This window comes from Emys orbicularis, chromosome 10 (genome assembly GCF_028017835.1).
Source record: "Emys orbicularis isolate rEmyOrb1 chromosome 10, rEmyOrb1.hap1, whole genome shotgun sequence".
NCBI classification, from domain to species: domain Eukaryota; kingdom Metazoa; phylum Chordata; order Testudines; family Emydidae; genus Emys; species Emys orbicularis.
In genome coordinates this window covers 48,161,265-48,176,703 of record NC_088692.1, presented here as the reverse complement: position 1 = coordinate 48,176,703, position 15,439 = coordinate 48,161,265, and positions in this window count along the sequence as shown.

Below are 15,439 nucleotides of genomic sequence, written 5' to 3'. Positions count from 1 at the left end.
GAGCGAATCAGTGACTTTTCAGTTTGGGGGCCAGTTGGAGAAATACAAAAAAAATAAATGTTGGTTCGGTTTGGCCTGAAACAAAATTGTTTTGGTTTTTCGTTTCAGGTTGTTTGTGGGTGTTTTTCAACCCTCCCCCCACTTTTTTTAAAGTTGCCTCAATTTCAAAATGAAAAGTGACAACATTTTGCTGTGGAATGGTCCAAACAGACTGGTTTGACTTTTAAAACAAAACATTCCCTTTTTGTGTGTGGCTGAAAGGATTTGCTGAATTCGCACCCGGTTTGGGTGGCCCTGAGAGATGCATTTTTGGGGAATTTGCTAGCTCTAGCGTAGGACCTGCGAGGGAGCCAGGGGAGGGATCAGAATGGGCTGGTCTGACGGGTGAGATGATTTTACAGCGGGCTCTGAAGGGGAATGAGAGGAGATGTGGGGGGAGGGCAGAATTAATGGGATGGGTGATCAAGGCCTGGAGCAGGTGGGCTGGAGAGGATGAGGGGGATTGTAGAGACATGGTAAAGGAAGGTAGGGTTACCATATTTCAGCAAGCAAAAAAGAGGACGTGAGGAGCCCCGCCCCAGCCCCGCCCCTGTCCTGCCCTAGCCCCGCCCCTGCCCTTCCCACTTCCCCACCTCAGAACCCCCAACCCTCGTCCCCTGACTGCCCCCTCCTGGGACCCCTGCCCCTAACTGCCCCCCAGGACTCCACCCCCTACCTAAGCCTCCCTGCCTCTTGTCCCCTGACTGCCCCAACCCTTATCCACACCCCAACCCCCAGACAGACCCCTGGGACTCCCACGTCCCATCCAACCACTCCCCACTCCCTGACAGCCCCCCCAGAACTCCCGACCCATCTAAACCCCTCTGCTCCCTGTCCCCTGACTGCTCCGATCCCTCTCCCCACCCCTGCCACCTGACAGCCCCCCCCCAGAACTCCCAAACACCCCCCTCCCCGCTCCTTGTCCCCTGACTGCCCCCTCCTGGGACCCCTGCTCCTAACTGCCCTCCAGAACCCCACCCCCTACCTAAGCCTCTCTGTTCCTTGTACCCTAACTGCCCCCTCCTAAGACCCCCCCCAAATGCCCCCCAGCACCCTACCCCCTACCTGTACCCTGACTGCCCAAAACCTTATCCACACCCCCACCCCCAGAAACCCCCCCCCCCGTCTCTTGACTGCCCCCTCCAGAACCTCCCTGCCCCTTCTCCGACCCCTTGGCCCCCTTGTTGTTGGCCTTCGCCTAAAGTCTCTGTGAGCTTGCTCAGGAACGGCCTTTGCCGTTCGTCCCGGCACTCTGGGGAGCAGGGGAGGAGGAGCGGGGGAGGAGCTCCAGACAGGGCCGGCTTTAGCAAGAGCGGGGCCCGATTCCTGGGGGCGTGGCTTGCCGCAAGCCCCGCCCCCAGGAATCGGGCTGCGCTCCGGCCAGAGCTCCAGCCGGGGTCGTGGGGCTTGGGTCTAGCACGGAGCCGCTCAGCCGGGGCCGGGCTGGAGCTGAGCCGGGGGGCCGGGCCCAAGCCGAACCGGACCCGAGCCGAGCCGGGGGGCCGGACACGGGCCGGGGGGCCGGGCCTGAGCCGAGGGGCCGGGCCTGAGCCGGGCCCGAGCCGAGTTGCGGGGGCCGGGCCCGGCCCGAGCCGAGGGAGCCGGGCCGGACCTGAGCCGAGCTGCGGGGCCTGGGCCGGACCCGAGCCGAGCCGCGGGGGCCGGGACGGAGCCGAGCCGAGCTGCGGGGCCTGGGCCGGGCCCGAACCGAGCCGGGGGGCCGGGACGGGCCCGGGCCGGGCCCGAGCCGCGCCAAGCCTTGGGGGCCGGGCCCGAGCTGAGCCTTGGGGGCCGGGCCCGAGCTGAGCCTTGGGGGCCGGGCCCGGCCCGAGCTGTGGGGCCTGGGCCGGACCCGAGCCGAGCCGAGCCGCGGGGGCCGGGACGGGCCCGAACCGAGCCGCGGGGGCCGGGACGGGCCCGAGCCGCGCCAAGCCTTGGGGGCCGGGCCCGAGCTGAGCCTTGGGGGCCGGGCCCGAGCTGAGCCTTGGGGGCCGGGCCCGGCCCGAGCTGTGGGGCCTGGGCCGGACCCGAGCCGAGCCGCGGGGGCCGGGACGGGCCCGAACCGAGCCGCGGGGGCTGGGACGGGCCCGAGCCGCGCCAAGCCTTGGGGGCCGGGCCCGAGCTGAGCCTTGGGGGCCGGGCCCAGCCCGAGCCGAGGGAGCCGGGCCGGAGCCGAGCTGCGGGGCCTGGGCCGGACCCGAGCCGAGCCGCGGGGGCCGGGACGGAGCCGAGCCGAGCGGGCCGGGACGGCGCGCTTGGCCAGAACCGGGGCCGGTGCCCCGGGGCCGGAGCTGCTGCAGCTGGAGGTGCTCGGCTGGGGCCGGACTGGGCCGGGCCGCGCCTCCCCGGAGCGCTTCTCACGTCCCCCTCCCACACCCCTGACTCAGCTTACCAGGTGCTGCCTGCCCGCCCCTGCTTCTTTTCAGACTTCCCGCGAATCTCTGATTCGCGGGAAGCAGGGGCGGGGGAGGAGCAGGGGGCGGAGCGTTCAGGGGAGGAGAGGAGGGGGAAGTGAGCGGGGGCGGGGTGGAGAGCTGTGGCGCGGGGCCCTCTTTGCGCGGGGCCCAATTCAGCCGAATCGGCTGAATCGGCCTAAAGCCGGCCCTGGCTCCAGACTGCCGGAGGCGATCTGCGAATGCAGGGAGGGAGGGAGTGATCTCAGCTGCAGGGGGAGGAGGGGCTCTCTCTGGCTGTCGGAGCCCCATGTAAGTGCCACCATCCGGCCGGCTGCCCTGTTAGCCGTGCGCGCTCTGCGTGCGGGCGGGGGAAGTCCGGACATTTACAAATTCCCCCCGGACGCTATTTTTAGCTCAAAAAGCCGGACATGTCCGGGGGAATCCAGACGAATGGTAACCCTATTCCAGGAAGGACTGTTCAGGAAGGACAGGCAGGGCAGAAAAGGTGGGGGAGTTGCATTGTAAGTAAGAGAGCAGTATGACTGCTCAGAATTCCGGTATGAAACTGCAGAAAAACCTGAGAGTCTCTGGATTAAGTTTAGAAGTGTGCGCAACAAGGGTGATGTCGTGGTGGGAGTCTGCTATAGACCACCAGACCAGGGGGATGAGGTGGACGAGGCTTTCTTCCGGCAACTAACAGAAGTTACTGGATCGCAGGCCCTGGTTCTCATGGGAGACTTCAATCACCCTGATATCTGCTGGGAGAGCAATACAGCGGTGCACAGACAATCCAGGACGTTTTTGGAAAGTGTAGGGGAGAATTTTCTGGTGCAAGTGCTGGAGGGACCAACTAGGGGCAGAGCTCTTCTTGACCTGCTGTTCACAAACCAGGAAGAATTAGTAGGGAAGCAAAAGTGGATGGGAACCTGGGATGCAGTAACCATGAGATGGTCGAGTTCAGAATCCTGACACAAGGAAGAAAAGAGAGCAGCAGAATACGGAGCCTAGACTTCAGAAAAGCAGACTTTGCCTCCCTCAGGGAACTGATGGGTAGGATCCCCTGGGAGAATAACATGAGGGGGAAAGGAGTCCAGGAGAGCTGGCTGTATTTTAAAGAATCCTTACTGAGGTTGCAGGAACAAACCATCCCGATGTGTAGAAAGAATAGTAAATAACAGTGAAATCCTTGCTGATCTTAAACACAAAAAAGAAGCTTACAAGAAGTGGAAGATTGGACAAATGACCAGGGAGGAGTATAAAAATATTGCTCAGGCATGCAGGAGTGAAATCAGGAAGGCCAAATCACACTTGGAGTTGCAGCTAGCAAGAGATGTTAAGAGTAACAAGAAGGGTTTCTTCAGGTATGTTAGCAACAAGCTAATGTACTCAGTGCTTTTTTTGCCTCTGTCTTCACGAACAAGGTCAGCTCCCAGACAACTGCACTGGGCAGCACAGCATGGGGAGGAGGTGACCAGCCCTCTGTGGAGAAAGAAGTGGTTCGGGACTATTTAGAAAAGCTGGACGAGCACAAGTCCATGGGGCCAGATGCGCTGCATCCGAGGGTGCTAAAGGACAGGGCCGGCTCCAGGTTTTTTGCTGCCCCAAGCGGCGAAGTGGGGAAAAAAAAAAAAAAGATAAAGCCGCGATCGGCGGCACTTCGGCGGCAGCTCTGCCACGCCGCTTCATTCTTCGGTGGCAATTCGGCAGCGGGTCCTTCACTTCGAGAGGGACTGAGGGACCCGCCCCCGAATTGCCGCCAAAGACCCAGACGTGCCGCCCCTTTCCATTGGCCGCCCCAAGCACCTGCTTCCCGCACTGGTGCCTGGAGCCAGCCCTGCTAAAGGAGTTGGCGGAGGTGATTGCAGAGCCATTGGCCATTACCTTTGAAAATTCATGGCGATCGGGGGAGGTCCCAGATCACTGGAAAAAGGCTAATGTAGTGCCCATCTTTAAAAAAGGGAAGAAGGAGGATCTGGGGAACTACAGGCCAGTCAGCCTCACCTCAGTCCCTGGAAAAATCATGGAGCAGGTCCTCAAGGAATCAATTCTGAAGCACTTAGAGGAGAGGAAAGTGATGAGGAACAATCAGCATGGATTCACCAAGGGCAAGTCATGCCTGACTAACCTAATTGCCTTCTATGACGAGATAACTGGCTCTGTGGATGAGGGGAAAGCAGTGGATGTGTTATTCCTTGACTTTAGTAAAGCTTTTGATACGGTCTCCCACAGTATTCTTGCGGGCAAGTTAAAGAAGTATAGGCTGGATGAATGGACTATAAGGTGGATAGAATGCTGGCTAGATCGTCGGGCTCAACGGGTAGTGATCAATGGCTCCATGTCTAGTTGGCAGCCGGTATGAAGGGGAGTGCCCCAAGGGTCGGTCCTGGGGCCAGTTTTGTTCAATATCTTCATTAATGATCTGGAGGATAGCATGGACTGCATCCTCAGCGAGTTTGCAGATGACACTAAACTGGGAGGAGTGGTAGATACTTTGGAGGGTAGGGATAGGATACAGAGGGACCTAGACAAATTAGAGGATTGGGCCAAAAGAAATCTGATGAGGTTCAACAAGGACAAGTGCAGAGTCCTGCACTTAGGACGGAAGAATCCCATGCACTGCTACAGACTAGGGACCGAATGGCTAGGCAGCAGTTCTGCAGAAAAGAACCTAGGGGTTACAGTGGACGAGAAGCTGGATATGAGTCAACAGTGTGCCCTTGTTGCCAAGAAGGCTAACAGCATTTTGGGCTGTATAAGTAGGGGCACTGCCAGCAGATCGAGGGACGTGATCGTTCCCTTCTATTTGACATTGGTGAGGCCTCATCTGGAGTACTGTGTCCAGTTTGGGGCCCCACACTACAAGAAGGATGTGGAAAAATTGGAAAGAGTCCAGCGGAGGGCAACAAAAATGATTAGGGGTCTGGAGCACATGACTTATGAGGAGAGGCTGAGGGAACTGGGATTGTTTAGTCTGCAGAAGAGAAGAATGAGGGGGGATTTGATAGCTGCTTTCAACTACCTGAAAGGGGGTTCCAAAGAGGGTGGATCTAGACTGTTCTCAGTGGTAGCAGATGACAGAACAAGGAGTAATGGTCTCAAGTTGCAGTGGGGGAGGTTTAGGTTGGATATTAGGAAAAACTTTTTCACTAGGAGGGTGGTGAAGCACTGCAATGGGTTACCTAGGGAAGTGGTGGAATCTCCTTCCTTAGAGGTTTTTAAGGTCAGGCTTGACAAAGCCCTGGCTGGGATGATTTAGTTGGGGATTGGTCCTGCTTTGAGCAGGGGGTTGGACTAGATGACCTCCTGAGGTCCCTTCCAACCCTGATAGTCTATGATTCTATGACTGGCAAGATTGGGCAGCAGCCTGGATGTGGGGTTGGGGGAGGGGGAAGGGTAGAGTTGTAGCTGACCCCAAGGTTCAGACCGTGGGGTTGATGGAGAGGAGGGTGGCTGTGGGGCCGGCACTAGGAGGGGAGGGTGTGGGGCAGCTGGGCAATGCAGCTCTCCCAAGGGCTAGTATGAGGTGGGGGCAGAGAGGCAGCCATAGCCTGGAAGGTTTTTGTATTCGGTTTAATGGAATATATTGGCCTCGAGATTGAAAGGTGTTAACATGACTCCTGCCACTGTACAGCACTAAACAGTGAAACAAGGCTTGGGATTTTGGAACACACAGACATTGGTCTGCTTAGTCTCCCAGCAAACACCCCCTTAAAAATCTTTGTAACCTTTTATTAAAGACACAAAACAAGAAGGAAACAGTTCACACATTTGAAATGTAGGGTATTGAGTGAGGCTTTTGTTTTAACAATATTCTTTTGCTATAGAGAGTTTTTAGAAGGGAAAAGCCCTGTCTGGAGGTCTCTTTGATGGTATTAAAGATGGTAATAACTGTCCTTTGTTTTTCTCTTTGTTATTTTGGGTTTTTTGTTTGCTTTTGTTTGGTTGGTTTTGGTAAAGAGAAGGAGTTAGTTGAGATGGGCTGGATCTGTTGTTGCAGACGGCTGCTGTTTCCGAAAAGACAGAACAAGCCAAAAACACACAAAAAGGGGAAGATTGAAAAAGCAGCTTCAGTTTCTGGTGTTGACTTTCACTTGCAGCCTTACTGCTGGCAAACTAAAGGCACAGCACACGGTCCCATCAGCCACTCTGAGACCTGGCAAACTTGTACCAGCATTGGGCTGCTTAGAATATTGCTTTTTGCTGCCTCTTTAATCACAGGATCACAGCAGTGTTGCAAAATATGCAGTCTTGCCCAGCTCAGCCAGACTCTTACTAAACAGAAGGCAAAAGGAGAGGGAAAGGAAAGAGGAGAAATAGGAGGGAAGGAAAATGACACACAAAGGTGGGGGCGGTGGTGACAGCAGGAACCAAAGTCTTACATCCCAGGTGGTGTTTGGGATTTGGCTGGAGCCAGTGGAGGTGGCCGTGTCATCTGAATCCCTCTCTCTCAGGCCTGGTCTGGACAGGACATTTCTCAGCATCAGGATCAGGATCATGAAGGCCCAACAGCGTTACGGTGGATCCTGAGGTCCCGAGGAGATGGTGGATGTGGCAGCCATGCGGTGAAGTTCACTTCTTCCTGTCCACCCATCTCCCAGTCAGAGCACTTCATTCTTCCCGAAGGTCTTTTTTCTAACGGACCCCAAAGGGAGCGATGGGTGGAATAATCCTTCCCCTTATTATTTTGTCTACCAATTAGACCTCATTTCCGACACACCAGTTTTGGTCCCTTGATTTCCAGCCCCACAGTTCTCTTGTTGACCAGGCATGATCTTAACACTGTCCTTGAGTTACTAGTTGGCCTTTCTGTTTGGGCTCATTCAGTCTGTCTCCCTTTCCTCAACATTCCCTGTTATGAGTTATTGGAACATTTGATCAACTTTTTATCCACTTACCCAAAGTTAAGCTTACAATCGGGTTAGACGTACGAGGCCCAAATTATTACAACAGGCTCCACTAACCCGGCTGGATCATAACGTGGTGGCTTGTCTTGCTCTCTCCTCCCCTTGAGCCATTTCTTTATCCCTTCTTCTCCCTATGATTTTTATTCCCCCTTCATCTTCTCCCTCTCTCTCTCTCATTCTTTTCTATTCTCTTCCTCTGCACCTCCTCCAACCCCTTTCCCTAGGGCCTGTGGGCTCTTCTCCCCCCCCCCCCCCCCCCCCGCCTCTTTCTTTCCTTCTGTCCCTTTTTGGCTCTTCCTCCCCCAACCCACTTGCTTCCCATTCCCCATGGGTGTCTTTCCCTAGTGCCTGTCTCTGCTCCCTGCCTCCTCTCCCTGCTTTTTCCTACCCATATAGGTACACACCCATGTACTTTCTCTCTCTGTATCCACACACTCACACAGAGTGACTGAGGAAGAGTCTAATTTAGAATGAATCAAAGCTCTTGACTCTCTTAAGGAAAAGCTGCCAAACTATAGGATGGTCCCTGGCTCCGGCTTTCTGATCATCTCAATGTTCCTTTGTAACAAGAATATCTTGTCCCCCCAACCCCAGGCAGTATTGTCAGGGGCATCTGCTCTTCCAATGTACCACCGAGGAGCAGTTTAGTGGCCATGAGAGATGCAAAGGCAGTCTAGAATTGTTCAGTGGATGCATATTTTCACTGGGCATTCCAGGGACTCAGTCAAAGGGGTGGGAAGCAATATGGCTGCTGCTAGGTCTCTGATCCGTGTGTGAGGAAAGTTCCTCTCTCTCTACAGTCTCTCCAACAAGCATTACCAAGTGTTCGTCATTCAAAGTGCTTTAGCAAGGTGGGTGAGGAGTATTATCTCCATTTTACAGATGGGGAAACTGAGGCACGGAGAGGGGGAGGTCAATGTTCTCAAAAACAGCTACTGATTTTTGGGTGCCTTCATTTCTTGTGCCCAACTGGGGACACCTGGGGGCTGATTTTCAGTGGGGCTGTGGAGCCAGTGTTCCCATTGCCTTCAACTGAATTTGGGGATAGAGCTGGTCTGGAGGTAAAAGACCTCTGCATGGAGAGCCCTGGCCTTCTGCGGTGCTCTGGGGATGTGCAGGGCTTGAGGGTGGGCCTTGTGGCTTTGTTCCCTCTTCGCCCCCTACCAGGATGATGTGGAGGTATCTCAGCTAGGGTCTCCTCATGGAGATTTCCTCCCCCAGAGCCTTCTACCATGGCTTTGACCATGGGGGTGGGATGACTTAGCCGCAGAATCCCAAGAAACTGCATCCTGAAAACAATTCGGGTCAGATCAAAACCCTCATTGGACAAAGGATCACGGTGCAGTATGAGTGAATGGAGAGAACAAGCAACGGCGGTGTGGAACTTTCTGTACTCTGCTACTTTCTGGAAGCCAAATTCTGCAACATGGGAAATTCACAGGGCCCAAATTCTTCTCTTACAGAGATGTATCTTTAAATGACTGCCTTTGTCTGATTTCTAGCCCCATAATAGCCCATGCTTATTAAACTCTTAGGGAACAATGTGAATGTCTATTGAGCACATTTGCAGAAGTGGAGATAGAGAGTGTATATTTTAATGCATTCTTGAGTTCAAGCTTCTCTGGCTGCTCACACTTCTGGGAATGATTTCAGCAACTGTTCTGATCATCAAACAAGTTGTCACAACGAAGGCCCCGATGTTACAAGCTGATCATTGTGGGTGGCTCACTGCACCTAGGATGAAGCTCACCGAAGACTCTGCGGGCGTCCACCTACACGGAGCTGCTAGCAGGGTTTGAGCCTGAGAGTGTGTGAAATGGGGTCCCCTTTCTACCTAGGATTCATTTACAATGCAGCTGATGTAACAGTGACAACATAGTGGTGTGAGTAAAAATATTGGAAGGTGTAAAATTGCCATGCAATGGGGTCAAACTCAGTAGAAGTCCCAGTGCTATCACTAATTAAAATGGATTAATCATCTCTCTTGCGTGCAGTGATGACTATAAAGTAGCACATTAAAGGGAGATGTTTGTAAATGCTGAGATGAAAAAGCCGTATTCTTTCAAAGGTCCCAGTTTTACAATGAGATGAGTGTGGGTGGACCCCTGCGGCTGTACGGAGCTCAAACAAGTTTGGGGGCCAAAGCCACTGATCCACATGGAAGGACTTTTGTGCATGTGCAGAGCCCCAGTGAAGTCAATTAGACTATTCACATGAGCAAACTCATGCGGAAGTGACACAATCCCGCAAACGAGTCCACTTTGGTGGATCCCTGCATGCGTGTGGCAGACTCTCCTTGGCTTCCATGGAGCTCCTTGCAGGTGTAAGGACTCGAGTGCACAGGGCAGCTTGTGAAATCCTGGCCAGTGTTTGCAGGGATAGGGCCTGATTTAAAACAAGATGCAACAAGTGAGTGTGACAAACACTAGGAGGAAAGGACCTGTGAAATGAGAGTGACAGGAACAAGTTCAACCTGGTCCATGGGCTAGTTGTGTGTGGTTGGTTTGTGGGTGTTTTTTATAACATACATTACCCTGCATGGTTCTGTTTGGGACTGGTGTGTGTGTGTTTATCATCTGTATGTGTGTGTGTGTGTTTTATAACATATATTACCCTACGTGGTTCTGTTTGGGAGTGTGTGTGTGTGTTTTTTCTCATATCTCTGCCTGTTTGTAGTCTGTCTCAGGTATTCCTGTGGCCCCATTACTGTAGAAGCTGAGCACCTCCCAATCTTTAAGGTCTTTATCCTCACACCACCACTGGGAGGCAGGGCAGGGCTGTAACCCCCACTGCAGGGGTGGGGAACTGAGGCACAGAGAAGGTAGGACTTCGGTGGGATTTAGGTGCCTAAACCCGTGAGGATCTGGGCCCAAGTGACTGGCCCACCCTGGCACTGGGAGCCTGCGGCACAGCAGGGTCTGGTTCCCACGGCAATCCCGGGGCTGATCCAATGGCTGTTCATAGCCGGGCCCGGGGCCCTTCCCCAGAGCGGTGCGAGGGACCCCGTCGGGGTGCGCGCCCCGCTCTCTCCCCGCAGCGGCCGCATGGGGGCAGCAGGGGGGAGTCCGGGCCAGGAATCTGGGATTGCCCGTTGCTAGGCGACAGGGCGAGGCGGGACCCAGGCCCCGCCCCCGGGGCGCTCACTCCCCACCGTACCCCCCGGCCCCGCACATGCGCAGTAGCCCACAGGTACAGGCTTCCCCTGTTGCCGGACTCCGGAGCTGTGGCTCGGCCCGTGTCCGCGCTGCTCCGCGGGGCCATGGCCGGGTCCCAGGTGCTGAAGCGGCGGCGCACCGCGCTGGAGCGGGCCGAGAAGTTCCTCTCCGAGCCCCGCTTCCCCGACTGCAACCTCCGGGGCAGGTGGGAGCCGGACCGGTCCGCCGCGAGTTCCGCCCCCTCCGGCCAGGAAACAGCGGCCCGCGGGCATCCCCCGGGCCGGGCCTGCGCTCCCGCTCGGGGCGGGGTCCGGCCGCCCCCAGCCCCTGCGGCGGGGCTTGCCCCCCTCCCCCACTCAGCGCCCTCACTTCCAGCGCCCCTCCCCCCGGTGCCTGGAGCGGCCCGGCCCGGCGTGCCAGGACCGAGGTGGGCGCGGGGCTGGCTCGGGACGCTGGGCGGGGGGGGGGGGGGGGGCGCTAGCTGCGGAGCGAGCCCCGCTGGCCGGCGGGGGACCCGAGCCGCCACCGGCCCCTGGTTCCTGCTGGCCCGGCTATGAGCACGGGCCGGGATCGGACGGGTCTGGATGTGGAAAGCGACGTGGCTTCTCCCCCGGGAAACCCGCTGCTCGGGCTGTGGGTCTGCCTGAGAGTCGCAGTGACTCCAGCCGTGCCCCGGGGAGGGGGGCGATCGGGTGGGGTGTTCCCAGCTGCTACAGCCCGGGTGTCGCTGCTCTGAAAGCTTAGAGCAGGCGGGGGAGAAAGGACACTTGCAAAATCCTTTTTGTGCGTTTAAAGGCTTTAAAAATCAAAGGCTCTGCTGCTTTTTCTTTCCCCTTTGCTGTTTCACTCTCCAGTTAGGCTGGTCAGTTTCAGTTTTGCTGCTTCCTTCTCTCCAGTTCTGACCAGCCTTTTGGGTTTCTCACAGTGTAGGACGGAGGTTCTTCTTTTCACCCTGTGGAGCAGCCCATAACAGAGATCCTCTCACAGACCCATCTGCGTTACCAGCACCACAATCTTCCCGTTATTTAGCTCTCAAATATTTAAACAAAAAGACTTTTTTCATAGACCCTACCATGACTACATCTGTTCCTGGCAGCTGTCACGTAAATCCTTGCTCCTAAGGCTTCGTCTTCACTACCCGCCTGAATCGGCTAGTAGAAATCGATCTCTTGGGGATCGAATTATCGCGTCTCGTCGGGACGCAACAATTGATCCCCGAATCGACGCTTGTACTCCACCAGCGCAGGTAGAAGTAAGCGCCGTCGACGGGGGAGCCGCGGCGGTCAATTTGCCGCCGTCCTCACAGTGGGGTAAGTCGGCTCGGATACGTCGAATTCAGCTACGCTGTTCGCGTAGCTGAATTTGAGTATCTTAAATCGATTCCTCCCCCCTTCCCCAGTGAAGACGTAGCCTATAACTGGCTCTGCTCAGGAGGACCCCAGCGTCCAGGCTGAACCTCATTGAAATTAATGGGGCTTCTGCTTAGACGCACAGCCCGTCCACTTAAAATAAATTGCAGGATTGGGGCCTGAATCTATGCATGCACAGGAAGCTAGATGTGAGATCAACAGGATTGCCACATGTGTGTGTCCCCCTCCAATCCTGCCATGGGGCTCAAAGGAGTCAGTCTGCGTTGGGTGGGAGAAAGTGGGAACCAACCAGCCTCAGAGCGATACAGTAACCCCTCGCTTAATGTTGTAGTTATGTTCCTGAAAAATGCGACTTTAAGCGAAATGATGTTAAGCGAATCCAATTTCCCCATAAGAATTAATGTAAATAGAGGGGGTGAGGTTCCAGGGAAATGTTTTTCACCAGACAAAAAACTATAGGCTGTATTATATAGCTATACACACAGTATACGTTTTAAACAAACAATTTAATATTGTTCACAGCTATGATGATTGTGAAGCTTGGTTGAGGTGGTGAAGTTAGAGGGTGGAAGAGGGAGGGATATTTCCCAGGGAATGCCTTGCTGCTAAATGATGAACTAGCACTCGGCTGAGCTTTCAAGGGTTAACACGTTGTTAATGTAACCTCTCACACGAGAGAGGGGAGACAGCATAGCAGACAGAGACAGACACACACCTTGTGTGTGGGGGGGGAGAGAGAGAGAGAGATGCACACTGCCCCTTTAAGTAAGCTGACCCACTCTTAAGTGCATTGTCTTTTTAAGTGGATCAGGAAGTTGAGACAGCAGCTGCTGCCCCAAGCTCTCTCTGTCTCCCTGCTCTATATGGAGAAGGGGTAAGCGGGGTGCAGGGGGGAGGGGGACACCCTGATATTAGCCCCCCTTCCTCCCCTGCACAGCAAGCAGGAGTCTCTGGGAGCAGCTCCAAGGCAGAGGGCAGGAGCAGCACATGGCAGTGTGGGGAAGGACAGCTGAACTGCCAGGAATTGATACTCTGCTGGGTGGCTGCAGCACAGGGAACTTAGGGGAGCGGGGAGCTGATAGCGGGGCTGCCGGTCCACCCTGTTTCCAAGCCCCCACAAGCTAGCTGCAACAAGCTGCTCTTCCTGCAAGCAGTGGACAAAGCAGGCGGCTGCCAAAGGACGTTAGAAGGGAGCATTGCACAACTTTAAATGAGCATGTTCCGTAATTGATCAGCAAGGTAACAACGAAACAACGTTTACTGGGCTGACTTTAAGTGAGGAGTTACTGTATCTATATTTGAATAGAAAGTCCCTACATAAAGCCATAGGCACCGTAACAATTAATTATGCTTACAATAACCCAGTGAGACCACCCAGCATCATTAAACAATCATATTCACAGAACAGATTTAAGTCAGCCAGCCAATAAATCCAAAGCAGCAGAAAAACTACTTTCACCCTTCTCTTTGACTTCTCAAGGAGAAAAGCCACTAGCTTTCCCCCAGACAGTGTCAAATCAATGGCTTTTGCAGCATGCCCAGAAGGTCGAGTTTTGGCTATAACTCCTGTAGGGATCCTGTGGTATGTACAGGAGAGAATGTTCACCAAGGAAAAGAGACAATGGATGTAGGGAATCGGAGATTCCTTGTCAGAGAAACATGTGATAATATAAATTTGGGTGTCTGCTCTGATGGCTCAGAGAAAAGATCCATCAGTCTTCTGCTTCTTTCCTTCACCTAAGGTTTTGAATGATACTTGGGTCTCCTTCCCTTCCCGGTCTGAGGATTCTACCTTCGTTAGCTCCAAGAAGACACAATACGAAGAACACATCTACAGATGTGAGGACGAGCGTTTTGAGGTAGAATTCTTCCAAAATCATTTCTTGGAAAGCCTGGGATTCTATGAACAGGTTAGCTATATGGTATAATACTGCTTAAATACTGATGCCCGGACTTTTTTTCTTGGTTATAGGATCATAGAGTCATAAAAATGTAGGGCTGGAAATGACCTCAAGAAGTCATCAAGTCTAGCCCCCTGCACTGAGTTGGACCAAGTAAACCTAGACCATCCCTGACAAAAGTTTGTCCAACCTGTTCTTAAAAACCTCCAATGATGGGGAGTTCACAGTCTTCCTTGGATTCAGGTTCCAACTCAAAAATTACAATGTTCTACTGCCAGCCTCCTGATCAGAAAAAGGAAGTGAGTGCACAATATTGAGGGGGGGCCAGAGACCGCTCTCTTGAATAATAGTTATAACGGGCAATTTCAACTCCCCACATATAAAATATCAACCTCTGGAGAAGGTGAGGAGAAGGAGTTTTTCAATATTTTAAATGATTGCTTCTTGTAATAGCTAGTCTGTAGCTACACAAGAGGAGAGGTTATTGATTTAGCCCTGAATAACACTTAGATGCTGAATCAAGAAATAACTATGGTCAAACCATTGAGTGGTAGCGATCACAATATATAACAGTCCAGCATCCTTGGTGGAAGGGATTATACCCAAAATTAGTACTGTGATATGAGACGTAGGAAAGTGGAAGCTAAGTGAAAAGTTGGACAATTTTACAATCTTTAAAGCATAGGTTCCTGATCTATAGACTACAGGTCGTCAGTGTGGTCTTGAATAGAAAGAGAGGTGGTTGACAGAATCTTCTTATACAGCCTCAATCTCTGCTATGAATTGAAGCAAATATGCCATTACTGTATATTGAAAAAACTAACAAATCCCCCACCTAGCTGGAATTCTGTGTAGTGGTCACCCTATCTCAAGAAGGACATCTCAGTAATAAAGGACTCAGAAATGAGCATGGGGGGGAAGATGAGGCATGGGAAGACTGTGAGAAGTGATTGATGGTAATGAGACTGTTTAGGTTTGAGAGATAGTGGTATCAGAGGCGTTTTTACAGAGGTATACAAAATCTGATTGCTGCTGCTATTTACCTTTTCATATACGGACAAGGGGATATGAAAATGTGAAAATGAAAGGCAGGAAATGTAAAATTGATGAAAGGAAGTACTCTTCTCTAGTACCATCTGTGTAGGACTTTTTCTTTTGTGTCTTAGAACCTTAGCACAAGACTTTCCGAACTTCCCTAGCTCTTCCTTTTTTTACCCTTGAGGGCAGCCATGGTAGAGTGGAGTAAGAGCCAAGCCCCCTAGTGGTCACCACGTGTCACTCTTGAGTTTAAGTGCTGTCTTCCACCCAGTTCCTTGTTGAGCATGGTCAGTGAGCTGTAAAGAGAAGGTGGAAACTGAACTACAGTATTCAAAGAATGTGCGGAATGTGCCCCTGCTAAACTGGCTGAAGGGGATAGTCCATAAATGAATGGAAACTAACCTTTGTGTTCTTTATAGCTTCTCTGTCCTCCTGGCTGGTTCTGGATTTACACAGCAAGAGGCTACAACAGCATTTTGATGGAACCATGTCATCGTACTTTTCCACTTTCCCGATACATCTCTAACAATGTAGAACAAAGGATAATTAGAAATGAAAGTAATTCCCTTTAGCATTGTAGTTGCGGATTGTCAGATCTTTTTTATGGTGGCTCCCTAATGTCCCCGTCAGAACTGG